At 34.8% G+C, this 16,931-nt stretch overlaps 1 protein-coding gene and 1 pseudogene across 8 annotated transcripts in view; one reads left to right on the top strand and one right to left on the bottom strand.

Annotated features, from left to right (window-relative positions):
* The window catches only part of TMEM135 (transmembrane protein 135), a 360,134-nt gene that overhangs the window by 171,973 nt on the left and 171,230 nt on the right, over window positions 1-16,931 (bottom strand). The window lies entirely within an intron of this gene.
* The window catches only part of LOC109028692 (E3 ubiquitin-protein ligase XIAP-like), a 41,408-nt pseudogene continuing 40,258 nt past the window's right edge, over window positions 15,782-16,931 (top strand).

Raw genomic sequence — 16,931 nt, 5'->3', positions numbered from 1 at the left:
ATTTACTATGATAGATTTTCATTAAAGCATGTATAACTAAACGTTGAAAGGTCTAGTCTCAGAAATTTTTATTAAGAAATAAATTTCTCACCCATTATGTTCTTGTATTTATTCTATTATTAATGATACATATATTAAACTACATCTTCAATCTTCCTGTTTCTTTTTTAATTCTATTTAATCTAGTGATACGATTTTTAACAGTCCTCCTGTAGGTCAGGCCACTTACTTTATATATTTGAGGAGCAAAAGGGGAAAGGCAGAGGCAGCAAGCACTTAAAATAAAATATGCAATAATTTCTCAAAACCAGATCAAAGTACATTCTTTCTCATGTCTCAAAACCCTAGGCAATCAGAGGATCAAATTCTTTCTCGGTACCTTCTCCAGTAGAAGAAGAATACCAAATTCAATCCTTTGTTCCCAACTTATTTATTTCATCAGCTCTTCCCACCAACATTTTTAAGGATATCTCATTCTAATAGCATTCTGCCAATTCAGCTAAGCTTCCTTTGTTTCTATGGGAAAGCACTGAAGTGTACAACTTTCTTCTGACCTCTGCTAAAGAGATTGCTTTTCATTTCCTTGTACCTAAAGAACTACTAACAAGGGTCAAAAATAATGAATTCAGAGCTAATTCTCAGCATTTGTAAATTTACCTATAGCAAATTCTTGATTGAAATGTCTCTTTCTTTTGAGTTTTTATTACATCTAAGATGATTAATACTAAAAACATTCATTCTATGTCAGTGACAGGGGGAAATAACTGTCTACAATGTCTTTGTTTAAAAATAAGTTAACAGCTATGTGTGGTGGCTCACGCCTGTAATCCCAGCACTTTGGGAGACTGAAGCGGGCAGATCTCGAGGTCAGGAGCTCAAGACCAGCCTGGCCAACATAGTGAAACCCCATGTCTACTAAAAATATGAAAATTAGCTAGGCATGGTGGTGCGTGCCTGTAGTCCTGGCTACTTGGGAGGCTGAGGCAGGAGAATCACTTGAACCCAGGAGGTGGAGGTTGCAGTGAGCCGAGATTGCGCCACTGCACTCCAGCTTGGGCAACAAAGTAAGACTTTGTCTCAAAAAAATAATGAGTTAACAAGAGACTGTTTTTAAGAACAGTGCTAGACAAGAGACTTAAGAGACATAAAACCTAGATGTAATAAATGCAAACTTCTGGATTGGACTTTTGTGTGTTTTTGTGTATATGTGTGCAAATCAAAAAGATCTATAAGGATGTATGCTGAGGTGATAACAGCAGTAATCTCTGGGTGATTTTCTTCTTTAGTTATTTTCTATGTTCTGCTATGCACACACATTGTTTGGTAATAATAAAAATAAAAAGTAACAATAACAGTAAGCTAGGCACAATGGCACATGCCTATAGTCCCAGCTATTCAGGAGGCTGAGGCAGGAGGATCCTTTGAGTCCAGGAGTTAAGAGGCCAGACTGGGCAATATACAGAGACTCCTTCTCTTAGAAAAGAAGTAGCAATTTTTGTTACACTAAAAGTTTTGTTTGTTTGTTTGTTGTTTTTTTGAGACAGTCTTGCTTTGTTACCCAGGCTGGAGTGCAGTGGCACGATCTCGGCTCATTGCAACCTTCGCCTGCCAGGTTCAAGTGATTCTTGTGCCTCAGCCTCCCGAGTAGCTGGGACTACAGGCACACGCCACCATGCCAGGCTAATTTTTGCATTTTTTAGTAGAGACGGGGTTTCGCCATGTTGGCCAGGCTGGCCTTGAACTCCTGACTTCAGGTGATCCCCCTGTCTCAGCTTCCCAGAGTGCTGGGATTACTGGTGTGAGGAGTATTATTATAATACATTTCAATCATTATCTTACAATACCTTTAATCACGTAGGCATCATGTTATAGAAAGATTTCAGTGGGTCAATTTAACATGCAATTTATAAATATAAATACAAAAATAGCTGTATTTAGCAGATATTTATTTCCTATTAGGCAACTAGATGTCTAGTTATCTCATGTCCAATTGTTTACTACTTGGGCAACCTTAGGCAGGTCATTTAAACTCTCTACACATTGATTTTGTCTGTAAGATGGTCACAGTTAATATCAACCTGCCCGAAAGTGGTCAATGCAGGTATTAATATACATGAAAACACTCCATAAAGAGTTAGATGGCGTAAAACATTGAATCCAAGGTCTAGTTTAGTACAGCACTTTTTGAGATTAACGGATGTTTGACAAATACTAATTTTGACTTTTCAAATGTAAAAATATGTGATGGATTAATGAAAAACCAAAAACAAAGGAACGCTAATCATAGCTGTGAATATGAAAAGCAAAAATCAACAGGTAGAGTGGCTCGCACACGTAAGTAGCCTCCCAGCTACTTGGGAGGCTAAAGTAGGAGGATCGCTTAAGGCCAGTTTTATTTTCTAAAAAATAAAAATAAAACAATTAGCCTGGCATGGTGATGCACTACTCCCAACTACTCCAGAGGCTAAAGCAGGTTCATATACAATCAACCAATTTTTGTTTTTGAGACTGAGTCTCACTACATTCCCCCAGGCTGATCTCAAAAAACTCCTGAGTTCAACTAATCCTCCTGCCTCAGCCTCCCAAGTAGCTGGGATTACAGGCACATGCCACCACACATGGCTTCCACTGATTTTTGACAAAAGTACCACAAATACACAATGGGAAAAGGACAGTGTCTTCAATAAATAGTGCTGTCAAAACTGGATTTTCACATACAGGAGAATGAAATTAGAGCCTTGTCTCACACCATATACAAAAATCAGTGAAAAATGGATTAAAGACTTAAACATAGGCCTGAAACTCTAAAACTACTAAAAGAAAGCACAGGATAAAGACTAAACAACATTGGTCTGGGCAATGATTTTTTGAATTTGATCCCAAAGGTGCAGGCAACAAAAACAAAAATAGACAAATGGGAACTACATCAAACTAAAAAGCTTTTGCATAGCAAAGAAAACAATGGAGTAGAGAGACAAACCACGGACTGGAAGAAAATGGTTGCAAACCATCCATCCAATAAAGAATGAATAACCCAAATATGTAAGGAGCACAAATAATTCAATAGCAAGAAAACAAAAAATTCAATTGAAAAAAATGGATAAGCGACCTGAATAGACATTTCTCAAAAGAAGACATACAAATGGTCAACAGATATATGAAAAAAAAAAACCAACATCAGAAATTAGCAGAGAAATGCAAATTAAAACCACAATGATGTATCATCTCACACCTGTCAGAATGGCTTTCATCAAAAAGATGAAAGATAAGTGTTGGCAAGGATATGGAGAAAAGGGAACCTTTATATACTCTTGGTGGGAATATAAATTAGTACAGGCATTATGGAAAAAAGTATAGAAGTTTCTCAAAAACACTAAAAATAGAACTGCCATATGACCCAGCAATCCCACTGCTGGGTATTCACCCAAAAGATTTGAAATCAGTTTGTTGAAGAGATGTCTGCACCCCTATGTTCACTGCAGCAACTATTTACAATAGCTAAGTTATGAAATCAACCTAAGTGTCCATCAACAGATGAATGGATAAAGAAAAGGTGAGGTATTTACCCTATGGAATACTATTCAGTCTTTAAAATGAAGGAAACTCTGTCATTTGAGACAACATGGATGAAACTGGAGAACATTATGCTGTATAAGTCGTACCCAGAAAGACAAACATCACGTGTTCTCACTTATATGAAACCCATAGCAGAAAGTAGAATGATGGTTACAGAGGCTGGAGGTGGGGAAATGAGGAGATTTGATCAAAGGGTACAAAATCTCCAGAGAAATATGGCTTTTATTTTTCTTCTTTTGAGTACTATTGCACTGCATGGTGAATACAGTTGATAATAGAGTACAGCACATTTCCAAATTGCTAAGAGAGTAAATTTCAAATGTTCCTGCCACAAAAAAGTTAAGTAATTGAGGTAATAGATATGTTAACTAGCTTGATTTAATTATTCCACATTGTATTCATAGATTATAACATTGCTTTGTTCCCCATAAATGTATACAATTATGAATTGTGAATTTATAATAAAAAAGAAAAACCATACCCAGAAACATCATTAACAAAATTATAAAATCTAAATAAAAAAAAAACTCTTGAAAGTAGCCAGAAAACACACACACACACACACACTTTCACACACAAAGTACACACAGTAAAACATTATGGTTAGATAGAGTGAATTCCAAAGTATATTCCCAACTAGAAGATTAAAGGTAATACTTTCTTCATTACAAATGAAAAATTGACACTTGGAGTAATCCCTCATGATGAGAAACAACAGTTCACATTACCAAACATTTCCCATGAAGGGAATGACTTTCTCTCCTCAAAAAAGCAACACCTGCAGGCAAAATTCAGCCTGCCACCTGTTTATATAAATGAAGTATTACTGGCACACCACCATGCCCATTTGTTTACCTATTGTCTATGGCTGCTTTCAAACTACAATAGCAGAATTGAATAGTTGCAACAGAGACTGTATGGCATGCATAGCCAAAAATATTTACTGGCCCTTTAGAAAAAAAAAGCATGCTAACCACTGATTTAATTTAACACAAAAACACCATATTTATCTACTCGGATAGGTATGCATTCATCAGGATAATTCATTGTAAATATTTACCTGTTTGTTTTTTTAATAAGCAATAACTTAGCAAATGCAATTTACAGCTCTACTAATAATTTCTGTAGTTTTTTTATTTTATACTATACTATTTTCCCAATTTTTTTAATCAGGTACATATATTAGTTTTGAAATTTTAAAAGAAATTTATCAGGAACATCTAATAATGGTGAGGTAAAGGTCACATCATTCGTCTCACAGAAAACAATGTAAAATCTAGACAAAAGTATTTAAAACAATATTGGAAGAACAACAAAATGCGAGCAGAATTTACTCATGAAAGACTGCTACTGTATAATGTAAGAACTTAGTTTTTGCCTTTCTTGCCAAGGGGTGCGCACCAAACTCCCCAGCGGTTCTGACAGCAGAAAACTATATCCTTACCACATCAAAGTGGTTACATGTCAAAGTTCAAAAATTAGAGCAACTATAGTTTAAGAAGCAAATTCTGGAGGGGAAAGATCCACAGAAAGACTGAGACTCAATTCTGAATATAAATTCTACTCAAAAGCTTGACTGACTGCTTAATTTTGCATACATGTTGGAAATACTCATGAGCCTGACAAAAAGTCAGGCAAAAACTAGAAAGGGTTCTACACCTAAAAGACAAAGCTGCTGTGTGTTTGCTGCACCTTTCACTAAGATATGTTCTGCAACTGCACACAGCTCAGGTGAAAGAAAGCAAAAGCCTACTGGCTTGAAGTTTCAGAGGGCAGAACTTAAGGTTGGAGGACCAATTGGAAATATATAGTATAAAATGTCCAATTTCCAATCAAAAACAACTAGACATGCAAACAAACAAACAAAACAGGAAAGTGTGCTCCATGGTCAGGTTAAAAAAAAAAAAAAAGAAAGAAAGAAAGAAAAGAAGTCAATGAAGACTGAATCCAAATGGGTCCAGGTATTGCATTTCAAAAACAAAGATGTCAAAATAGCTTTTATAAATATGGTCAAAAGTTACAAGAAAACATGTTCAAAAAATTCTTGGCAATATGTTATTTAATAGATGGATAAATAAGGAATTTCAACAGAAAAAGGAAACTATAACAAAGAACTAAATGGAAATAACTGAGCTAAAAAAGTACAATCACTGAAATAAAAATTTGCTAGATGAGCTCAACAGAATAGTTGAGATGGCAGAGAAAAATAATCAGTGATCTTGAAGATAGATACCAGAAATTTCTAATTTGAAGAAGACCGAGGAAAAAAAGACTGAAGAGAAATGAAAGACTCAGAGACCAAGAAATATCAAACAGTTCAACGCATGTAATTGAGGTCCCAACAGGAAAGGAGATAGAAAAGGAGGCAGAAAAAAAAATGAAATAATTGTCAAAAACCTCCTGAATGTTGAAGAAAAAAAGAGGAAGAAAAGAAGAAGAAAGGAGAAGGAAGAAGAGAAAAAAGGAGTAGAAGGAAAAGTAAAAGGAGGAGAAAGAGGAAAAAGAAAGGGAAACGGGAAAAAAAGAGGACAAGAGGGAGAGGAGAGGAAGGGGTGAAGGAGGGAGAAGGGAGGAAGAAGGAGGAGGAGGAGGAGGAAATCTGGAAGCTAAAAGAACTCCAAAAAGGAAAAACACAAAGCAATTCGCACATGGACACATCATATTCAAATTTCTGAAAACCAAAGATAGAGAAAAAAATCTTAAAAGCAGACACTTTATACTTAGGGAGAGAAAATACAATTAATGGCAGACTTCTCGACACAAACAGTAGATGCCGGATTGTCAATCCAGAATTCTACATCCAAAAATAACTATTTTTGAAAAATGCAAATGAAATAATAATTGAAATAGGGGAAAACTAAAAGAATCTTTTGCACACAAATCAGCCTTTTCCAGTAGCACTTACAGCACAGCTACATGAGGCTGCTTCCACAGTACTCTATCCACGCCCTCAAGCCAGGCTCTCCTAAACTAGTTGCTGCTTCTGAGAACTTCCTGAAGATGATTTCCACAGTAGCTTCAGCTGCACCCCTAGGCAACTCTCTACCAACACTACCAAGACAGCAGGCATTTTCTATAGACCTGCTCGAGCTCATCCATGCTCTGGCAAGAGTGGACTCTTCTACAGACCACCTGTGGCCCATGCCCTCTAGCAAGTTTCTACACTACCAGCAAATAATGAGTTACAAACTCTCTTTAAAGAGATCTAAAGCAAAGCCTGAGGGGTTTGGGGAGGAGGACCCTCTCTCAAGTCCTTGGTTCCTTCATTTGCTAACCTCCCCTAGCTTTTACCTGCTACTGCTAGATCCCTCAGATTCCTCTTGTACCCCTTTTAGTAATTAAGACACCATTCAATAGCTAATCTTTCTTTATATGAAAACATAAAAGACTGCTGCTGTATAAGGTAAGAACTGTGAGTTTTTGCCTTTCTTGTTAAATTTTAAATTTTTTTAATTTTAAATGTTTACTTTTTTAAAATATTAAATTTTTAAAATTTTTCCTATTCTAATAACTAATAGAGTTTCTGTCTGCAGGGTAGACACTGCTATGGAATGAAACTTCTTCAATTTGACAAGGGACAACTATCATCAGACTTATAAGTGAACAACTTTCTACCTAAAATGAGAAATAAGGTCAGGATGGCCACTCTCACCACTTCTATTTGCTATTTTTCCAGATGCTCTAACCCAGTGAAATAAAACATGGAAAAGATATTATAAAAATAAACATTGGGAAAGAAGCAATAAAACTTTCCAAATGCACACAGGACATGACTGTGCAGGTAGAAAAATCCTAAGAAATGTATAAGAAAGTGATCTAGTCATAAGTTTAGCAAACTCATTAAAAACAATGTACATATTCAATACACAATTGTTTTCTGTATCCTACCAAAAAACAATTAGAAAATGAAATTTTAGAAAACATTTCCATTCCATTAGAATACAAATATATTAAACATTTAGGAATAAAGCTTAACAAAGGAAGTAAATGACCTAAACACTAAAAAGTGAAAAATAATGCTGCAAGAAATTAAAAACCTAAGAAAGTGCAGAAATATGCTATGTACATAAACGGAGATTTAATATTATCAAATCTCCTCAAATTGATCATAAAGTCAAAGCAATCTCAATCAAAACCTAACAGGCATTTTTGCAGAAAATGACAATCTGAGTATAAAATTTATATTAAAAATGCAAAGGATACAAGATAGTCATAACAATGTTAAGAAAAAAAGAACAAAGTTGGCAGACTTATTTCAAGACTTATTATAAAGATTCAAGTAATCAAGACAGTGTGGTAGTGGAATAAAGTTAGAATTCAAAAATAGACCCAACACTATATGTCCAATTGATTTTCTACAAAGATATCAATATAATTCAATGGAGAATCAATAGTTTACTAACAGAGGTGAAACAACGGAATTTCCAGATGGAAATATATGAACCTCAACCCATACCTCACTCCATAACAAAAACTAACTCAAAATAAATCACAGACTTAAATGTTAGAGCTCAAAACATAAAACTTCTGGAAGAAAAACACTGGAGAAAACATTTATGATCTTGATTTGAGCAAAGATATATTACATTGGGGATAAAAAAACAAATATTAAAGAAAAAATTTCATCACTGCAGATTATACCATCCAAAGATGCCCACACCAAAATATATATCCTATCCCACATGTGCTTCTTAAAATGTGACACTGACTGTCCTCCATACACAGTCCCTCTCCTTGTACCAGGGACCTTTAAAACTACCTTTGTAACTATAACATAAATAGAAGGAGGCAGAACAACTAATACATTGATAAAACGTGCCTAATCAAAATTAAAAACCTTTTGCTCTTTGCAGTCAAATTGTTTGCCCATGATAGCCCATTACTTAATTTAAAAAATGAAAAAGCAGCTGGGCGTGGTGGCTCACACCTGTAATCCCAGCACTTTGGGAGGCCATGGCAGGCGGATCACGAGGTCAGGAGATCGAGACCATCCTGGCTAACAGGGTGAAACCCCATCTCTACTAAAAATACAAAAAATTAGCCAGGCGTGGTGGCATGCACCTGTAGTCCCAGCTACTTCAGAGGCTGAGGCGGGAGAATTGCTTGAACCTGGGAGGTAGAGGTTGCAATGAGCTGAGATCACACCATTGCACTCCAGCCTGGGCGACAGAGTGAGGCTCCATCTCAAACAAAAAAAGAAAAGAAAGAAAGAAAAAGCAAGCCACGAACTCTGAAAAAATATCTGCAAATATATATGTGGCAAAGCACTTAAATTCAAAATATATAAATAACTCTTACTAGTCAAAAATAAGCTACACAACCCAAAAAATTGAAATGATCAAAAGATTTCAACAGATACTTAAACAAAAAAATCTACATATATCATATACATACTATATATGAATATATGTGCATATGTATACACAGACACAAATATTTATGAATAGCCAAAGCCAACAAAAAGATGTTCAATATCATTAGTCTGTAGGAAAATGCAAATTAAAACTAAAATAAGATACCACTCCACATGCACTAGAACAAGTAAAAAGAATGACAATACCAAGTGATAGTGAGAATATGGAGATACTGGAACTCTCATATATTGCTGGTGGGAAGGCAAAATGGTACAGTCAGTTTGGAAAACAATTTGTCAGTTTCCTGTAAATTTAAACATATACTTACCATAAGGCCCAGCAATTCTATCCCTAGGTATCTACCCAAGATAAATGAAAACATATATCCATTTATATGAGCTATAGAAAAGCCAAAATTTTAGTGACAGAGAGCAGACAAGTGACTGCTTGGGATCTAGGACATGGGAAGAGAAAACTGCAAAGGGGAAGGAGGGACTTTTTAAGGAAGAGAGAAATATTCTATATCTTGATTGTGCTTATAGTCACATGACTATAAACATTTGCCAAAACTCATCAAACTGTAAACTTTAAATACATGAAGTTCATTAAATATAAATAAGGCTGTTTTCTCAAAATACTACCTGTCCCTCCTCCCCAGTCCCACCCAAAAGTAGCTCTCAATTCAGTGGTAATTCAACTCCCCCTTATCATTGGGAAAAACCTGGGTACTACATTAATGAAAATTTTTTTTAGGAAGGACACATACGCTTTAGACAGAAATTCATATGCTTTAGAGATAGATTTTATCTTAAATTCATAGAAACTTCTTAAATTCATAGAAACAGGGAGCAGAGATGGAAGCTGCTGAAAGCAACAGAAATACTAAAGCCAGTAATAAATGCTAGAGATGAACAATCCAGGAAAGATGAAACAGAGCCTGCATGTCATACTCGTAGGTACGCTGGGGATCCAAGATAAGTAAGTTATGAAAACCCTGCATTCCATACAAAATTCTACATGTCACCAATTAAGAACTACTGCTCTAGTATACACTTAACTTGATCATGAAGAAAAATATGTACTCTATATAAAAACCAGCAAGTTGGCAAACAAGCATTGCCAATCTCACCTTTACTTGCAGATGCGTGCTCTTGTACCTGTGTTCCCATCCACCATTTGTCCAAGCAAAAAGTTGTCAGACCTGAATCCTTCTTCTGCCACAATGTATCATACTATATAGTAACTAATTATTCATTTACAATTCTCACTAGAATATAGATTCACTAATATACCTCTGCCACTTACACCTGATAAACACTCAATAAATATTGAATAAATGCAAGATGTAAGAGCTAATGAGTAAGTCATTGTTTCGACTATGTCAAGTAAGTGCTTATTTACTGATTATATTGGGGTATGTGGTTTAGCAAAGTATGAACAAATATTTCCTTAACTACATTAAAGCAATTTCAAATGTTGAAAAAATAATGCATTAGCTTTTCATGTTAATGAAATCAATTTGGAGCTGGGCGCAGTGGCTCACGCCTGTAATCCCAGCACTTTGGGAGGCAAAGGCGGGCGGATCACCTGAGGTCATGAGCTTGAGACCAGCCTGGCCAACATGGTGAAACCCCATCTCTATTAAAAATACAAAAATTAGCCGGGTGTGGTGGCGGGCACCTGTAATCCCAGCTACTTGGAAGGCTGAGGCAGGAGAATCACTTGACCCAGGAGGCGGAGGTTGCAGTAGGCTGAGATCGTACCACTGCACTCCAGCCTGGGTGACAGAGCGAGACTCAGTCTAAAAGGAAAAAAAAAAAAAAGAAATCAACTTGGTCTTTTTAAACATCATGAATGTCTAATCTGTTTTCATTCAGTACACAGGAAATATGCATTACATATGGAGACAATGGACCTTAACAGCGGTTTTAAGAAGTAACAGTATGTTACTTCTGTTTAGAGATGTGGGCTGGTAAGTAATTCAGGAATTTAAATGATAAGCAGATGGTTTGTTTCCAAATTGAGAGCAGTCATCTGGCTCTAAAGAAGAGTGTACTTTTGTAAATATATGTTCTGTCATGTTTTACCCAATGTGACATGACGTAACAACATACTATGTTATGTCTTGCTTTGCTTCTTTTAACATAATAAAAATTAACAAAAGAAAAGCATGAGGTTTTGTCCCCCATCATGCTATCTTCTTACACTTACATCAAAGCAAACAAAATAGTAAAAAAAAAAATGCTGAGATTTAGAGTTATACTTCAACTATGTTTCAAAACAAGATAGTGTCGCTCTTCCTATCAGAGCTGAACTTTCTCAACCATTAAATGGGGATAATACCAAATATTATAATAATTGAGAGTCTGTTTAATTTCAAATTTGAGAGTGAGGAATAAAGAATTATATCTAAATTTGACCTTTCATTTAATTATCATAAATTTTTTAAGTAGGCAAACTTAGCATATGTGATAAATAATTGTTGGATGAGTATACAACATTCGTCTTCCTTCCTCCAATTCCTTCTTCTCTTCTCACAAAAAGCTGATTTCATTTAGATAATTCATCTTCTTTTACAAAGACATTCACTTAACTAAGTCAATAATAGTATTCCCATTCCTCATGTCAGTGATTTTTTTTTTAGATATAGGCATAGAATGCCAGAGATGAAAAAGGTTGTTACATAACAATAAAAGGGACAAATTATCAGGAGGACATAACAAACTTAAATGTTTTTGCATCTAAAAACAGAGCTTTAAAATACATGAATCAAAAACTGATACAACTTCACAATAAAATATCACAAATCCGTAACTATAGTCAGAGATTTCAACACCTTCTCTAATAATTGACAGAAAAAGTAGAGAGAAAATCAGTAAAGATGTGAGCCTGGTAAAAAATACTATTAATCAACTTGATCTAATTGATGTTTATAGAGCATTGCACTAAACAAATGCAGAATACTCTTTTCAGAACCACACAAGGCATTTCCTAAAACAGACTATAATCTGGAAAAGAAGAAAGAAGGCACAAATTACCATTATCAGGAATCAGGTGACACAAACTACAAACTCTTCAGAAATTAAAAGGATAATGAGGAAATATTATGTACAATTTTGTTTCTATTAATTGACAACTTAAATGAAATGGAAAATGGACAAATTGCTTGGAAGACACAAACTACCACAGCTCTCACAAGAAGAAATACTTAGCCTAAATACCACTAATGTCTTCAAAAAAAAAAAAAAGTTGAAATAGTAGTAAAATATCTTGCCAAAGAAAAAAAGACCAGATTGCTTCACTCATAAATTCTACCAAACATTTAAGGAAGAAATAATCCCATTTCTCAAAACTCACCTAGGAATTTGAAAAGAAAGAAATTCTACTTAAGTCATTCTTATGAGGGCAGTGTTGTCTAGGCAGCAAAACTAAATGCAGACATTAACAAGAAAACTACACACCAATATCCCCCATGGGCATAGTTATAAATGTTCTTAAGAAAATCTGAGCACACTGAATCCAACAATATATAAGAAGAATAATACAGCGAATGGGATTTATTCTAGGATACAAGGCCAAACATCAAGCAACGTAATTCACTATATTAAGCTAAAAAAGAAAAAGCACATGTTCATCTCTATAGATACAGAAAAAGCATCTGACATAATCAAACTTCCATTCCAAAAATTTTTTTAACTCTCATAAGGCATACAGATTTAAAAAGAAGTAAAATTTTCTCTTTTTCTTAGATGACATGTTCATCTATGTAGAGGATACTATGAAACATATCAAAAAGAAGCTACTAGAACTAAAAATTGACTTTAGCAAAGTTGCAGGATATAAGATCAATATACAAAATAAATAGCAATGAATAACTGAAAATTCAAGCTAATAAAACAACACTATTGACAATAAGGTTAAAAAATATTAAATACTTGTGGTTAAGTTTAACAAAAATATACAAGACCTGTACACTGAAAAGTAAAAACACTGCTGAGAAAAATTAAAGAAAACATAAACAAATACAGAACTATTCAATTTTCATTGGTCAAAATACTCAATATTGTCAAGATATTAATTCTGCCAAAATTGATCTAGAGATTAAATATAATTCTAATAGATATCTCAAAGGCTTTTTATACAAAAATTGAAGAGCTGTTCTAAAATTTACATGGAAATGCAAAGGACCTACAACAGTCAAAAACAATACTTAAAGAGAATATAATTGGAAGACTAATACTACATGACTGCTACAGTTATCATATACCTACAGTTATCAAGACCGCATGGTTTGGGTTTAAACATAGACTAATAGATCAGTGAAAGAGATGAGAGTCCAGAAAGAGACCCACATATATGTGTAAAACTGATTTTTCAACAACAGTGCAAACGTAATTCTGTAAAAAAAAAAAAAAAAGATGAACTCTTCAATAAATGGTGCTAGAACATTTGTTTAACTATATGCAAAAATAATGACATTAAATGAACTGTGATTGATACTTTACACCAAATATAAAAGGGCAAACTGTATCATAGAGTTAAACGTAAAATCTAGAACTATGAAGTAAGAAAATATAGCAGAAACTCTTATGACCTTAGATTAGGCAAAATTTTCTTAGATACACATCAAGTGAATCAATAAAGAAAAAATTCACAAATTAGATTAAATCCAAATTTTAAACTTCTCTTTAAAAGACATTGTTTAGAGAATGAAAAAAGAAGCCACAGTATGGAAAAAAAATTTTTACAGAATATAGATCCAATCAAGGACATGTATCCAGAATATATAAAGAGCTCTCAAAGCCCCATAATAAGAAAAACAATCCAATTTTAAAATATGCAATAGTTTTGAAAAGACAGTTCACTGAGAACAACCTATGATACTTAATAATCACATAAAATTTAATTTTTTTATTCATCATCATTAGTCATCAGGGAAATTCAAATTAAAGCTATGACTATATACCTATTAGAATGGCTAAATTTTAAAAGACTGGCGTTTCCAAGTGTTACCATAGATGTAGGGCAACTAGAACTCTCAAACAATGCCAGCATGAATGTAAAATGGTATGATCACTTTGGAAAACAGCCTAGACACTTCTTAGAATACTAAAGCTATACAGCTGGGTGCAGTTGCACACGCCTGTAGTCCCAGCTACTCAAAAGGACAAAGTGGGAGGGTCACTTGAGCCCAGGAGTTCAAGCCCAGAATGGGCAACATAGTGAGAACCCCACCTCTACAAAAATAAATAAATAAATAAGCCAGGCCTGGTGGCACATGCCTACAGTCCCAGCTACTCAGGAGACTGAGGTGAAAGGATCATCTGAGCCCAGGAGTTTGCATTGCAGTGAGATGTAATAATGCTATTGCACTCCAGCCTGGATGATAGAGCAAGACCCTGTCTCTAAAAACAAAACTAAATGAAATTTGAAAATACTAGACATGTGTTCTCCATATAACCTCCACTATGAGCTTTATTGTGCACCCCAACCCACCAAAAAATATATATGTTACAGTCCTAACCCCCAATATCTCAGAATGAACTGTATTTGGAGATATGATCTTTAAGGAAGTTATTAAGTTAAAATGAGCTCCTTTAGGGTGGGTTCAAATCCAATATGACTGGCGTCCTTACAGGAAGAAAACATTTAGACACAGGCACACAGACAGAAAAGCCATATGAAGGCACAGGGAGAAAACAGCCATCTACAAGCTAAGGAAAGAGGCCTCAGAAAAAACCAACCTTGCCAACGCCTTGATCCCAGACTTCTAGAACTGTTAGAAAATAAATCTCTGCTGTTTAAGCCACACAGTCTGTGTTACTTGTTATGGCAGCCCTAGAAAACTAACATAACCAGCACCCCTAGGGAAAAAAAAAAATGAAAGCACATGCCCATACAATGACTTGTATGTGAATTCTGTAGCAGCTTTACTCATAATCACCAAATCCTAGAAACAACCCAAATAACAAATAGAAAAAGGAATCATGATAGAACCAAACAACAGAATGCTTATCGGCAATAAAAATGAATGAACCATTGTTACACAAAATAAAATATATGAATCTCAAAATAATTATGCTGAAAGAGGCCAGATAAAAAAGAGAGTATGTACTGTATGATTCCATTTATATAAAACTCCAGAAAATGCAAACTAATCCATGGTGACAGCAGATCAGTGGTTGTTTGGGAAGGTGGGAGGGAGAAGCTGAAAGGAGAGGTTACCAAAGGAAATAAATTTGTAGAGTAATGGGTATGTTCACTACCTTGAGTGTGGTAACAGTTTCATTGATATATATGTATGTCAAAATGTATCAATATACTTTAAATATGTATAGTTTTTATACTTCATTATACCTTAATAAAGTGGTTTTGTAAAGAGGGATCAAGAGTAAGTAACTTCAGAAAAAGTTGACATGGTCTATGATTCCATTTATATAAAATTCTAGAAAATATAAACAAATCTACAGTAATAGAGGGCATCCATGAGGTATGTGAGTGGTGGGGAGGACTTACCAAGGAGCATGAAGAAATTCTGGGGATGATGTTTTAGGTTCATTATCTTAATATGTGGTGATGGTTACGTGGGTGTATAAACATGTCAAAACGTATTGAATTCTATTTTTAAATACAGTAGTCTAGTCTTTTCCTCAGTCTCACTTTCTGCAGTTTCAGTTATCCATGATCAACTGCAGTCCAAAAATATTCAATGGAATATTCCAGAAATAAATAATTCATCAGTTTTAAACTGCTTGCCATTATGAGTAGTTTGATAACATCTTAAGCTGTGCTGCCCCCTCTCACCTCAGGATGTGAATTGTCCCTGTCCAGGTATCCACGCTATAGACGCTATGCACCAGTTAGCACTTAGCCCTTTCAGTTACCACATCGACTGTCCAGGTATCCACGCTATAGATGCTATGCACCAGTTAGCACTTAGCCCTTTCAGTTACCACATCGACTGTCCTGGTATCATGGTGCATGTATTTGAGTAACTCTTACGTTACTTAATAATGGCCCCAAAGTGCACAAATAGTGGTGCTGGCATATTGTTATAATGGCTTTGTTTTATTATTGTTACTAATCCCTTATTGTGAAAAATGTGTAAGATAAACTTTATCATAGGTATGTACGTATAGAGAAAAAACATACCATAGGTATGTATGTATAGGGTTTGGTACAATCTGCAAATTCCAGCATCCACTAGGGGTCTTGGGATGTATCCCTTGTGGATAGACAGGGACTACTGCAAGCCTATTTTATTAAATATTAAATAAACTTCAATAAAGTTGTTGTTAAATACTAATAATTGCAGTTAGCATTACAAAGATCTAAACAGACAAATGTCATATATTGAGAGGTTTATCTCTGATTATACCCTTTATTAAGCATATTAAAAGAGTCAAGACTACCTCAAAATCAAAGTTTAATTTTGTTACTATTATACTACAATGAATCCAATATCATGTACATTATAATCAATAGTGACAATAGTAAAGCCACTTATATATATACTACTAATTAACTCTTAAATCGTAAGGACTTTCCATTAATTCTTGCATATAAGCCAGGCTAGCCTATATAAGCCTATGCAAAACTCTAATAACAATAATAATTTTTAAAAACATTAATTAACTTTTCTATGTGCCAATCACTGCTTTAGGTACTGTACGTGTTATCTCAAGTAATGCTCACAATACCCTATGACAGCAGGCACCAGGGACTGGTTTCATGGAAGATAATTTTTCCATGAACCAGCAGTGGGTGGTGGCGGGGAGGGGGTGCAGATAGTTTTAGGATGATTCAAGCACATTACATTTACTGTTCACTTTATTTATCTTCTTATTACATTGTAATATATGATGAAATAATTATACACTCACCACAATGTAGCATCAGTGGAAGCCCTGAGCCTTTTTTCCTGTAACTAGATGGTCCCATCTAGGGGTGACAGGAGACAGTGCCAGATCATCAGGCATTAGATTCTCATAAGGAGTGAGC

Source organism: Gorilla gorilla, chromosome 9, assembly GCF_029281585.2.
Source record: "Gorilla gorilla gorilla isolate KB3781 chromosome 9, NHGRI_mGorGor1-v2.1_pri, whole genome shotgun sequence".
Classification (NCBI taxonomy): Eukaryota; Metazoa; Chordata; class Mammalia; order Primates; family Hominidae; genus Gorilla; species Gorilla gorilla.
Note: the sequence above shows the minus strand (reverse complement) of the source record. Positions and strands in the feature narration are given on the sequence as shown.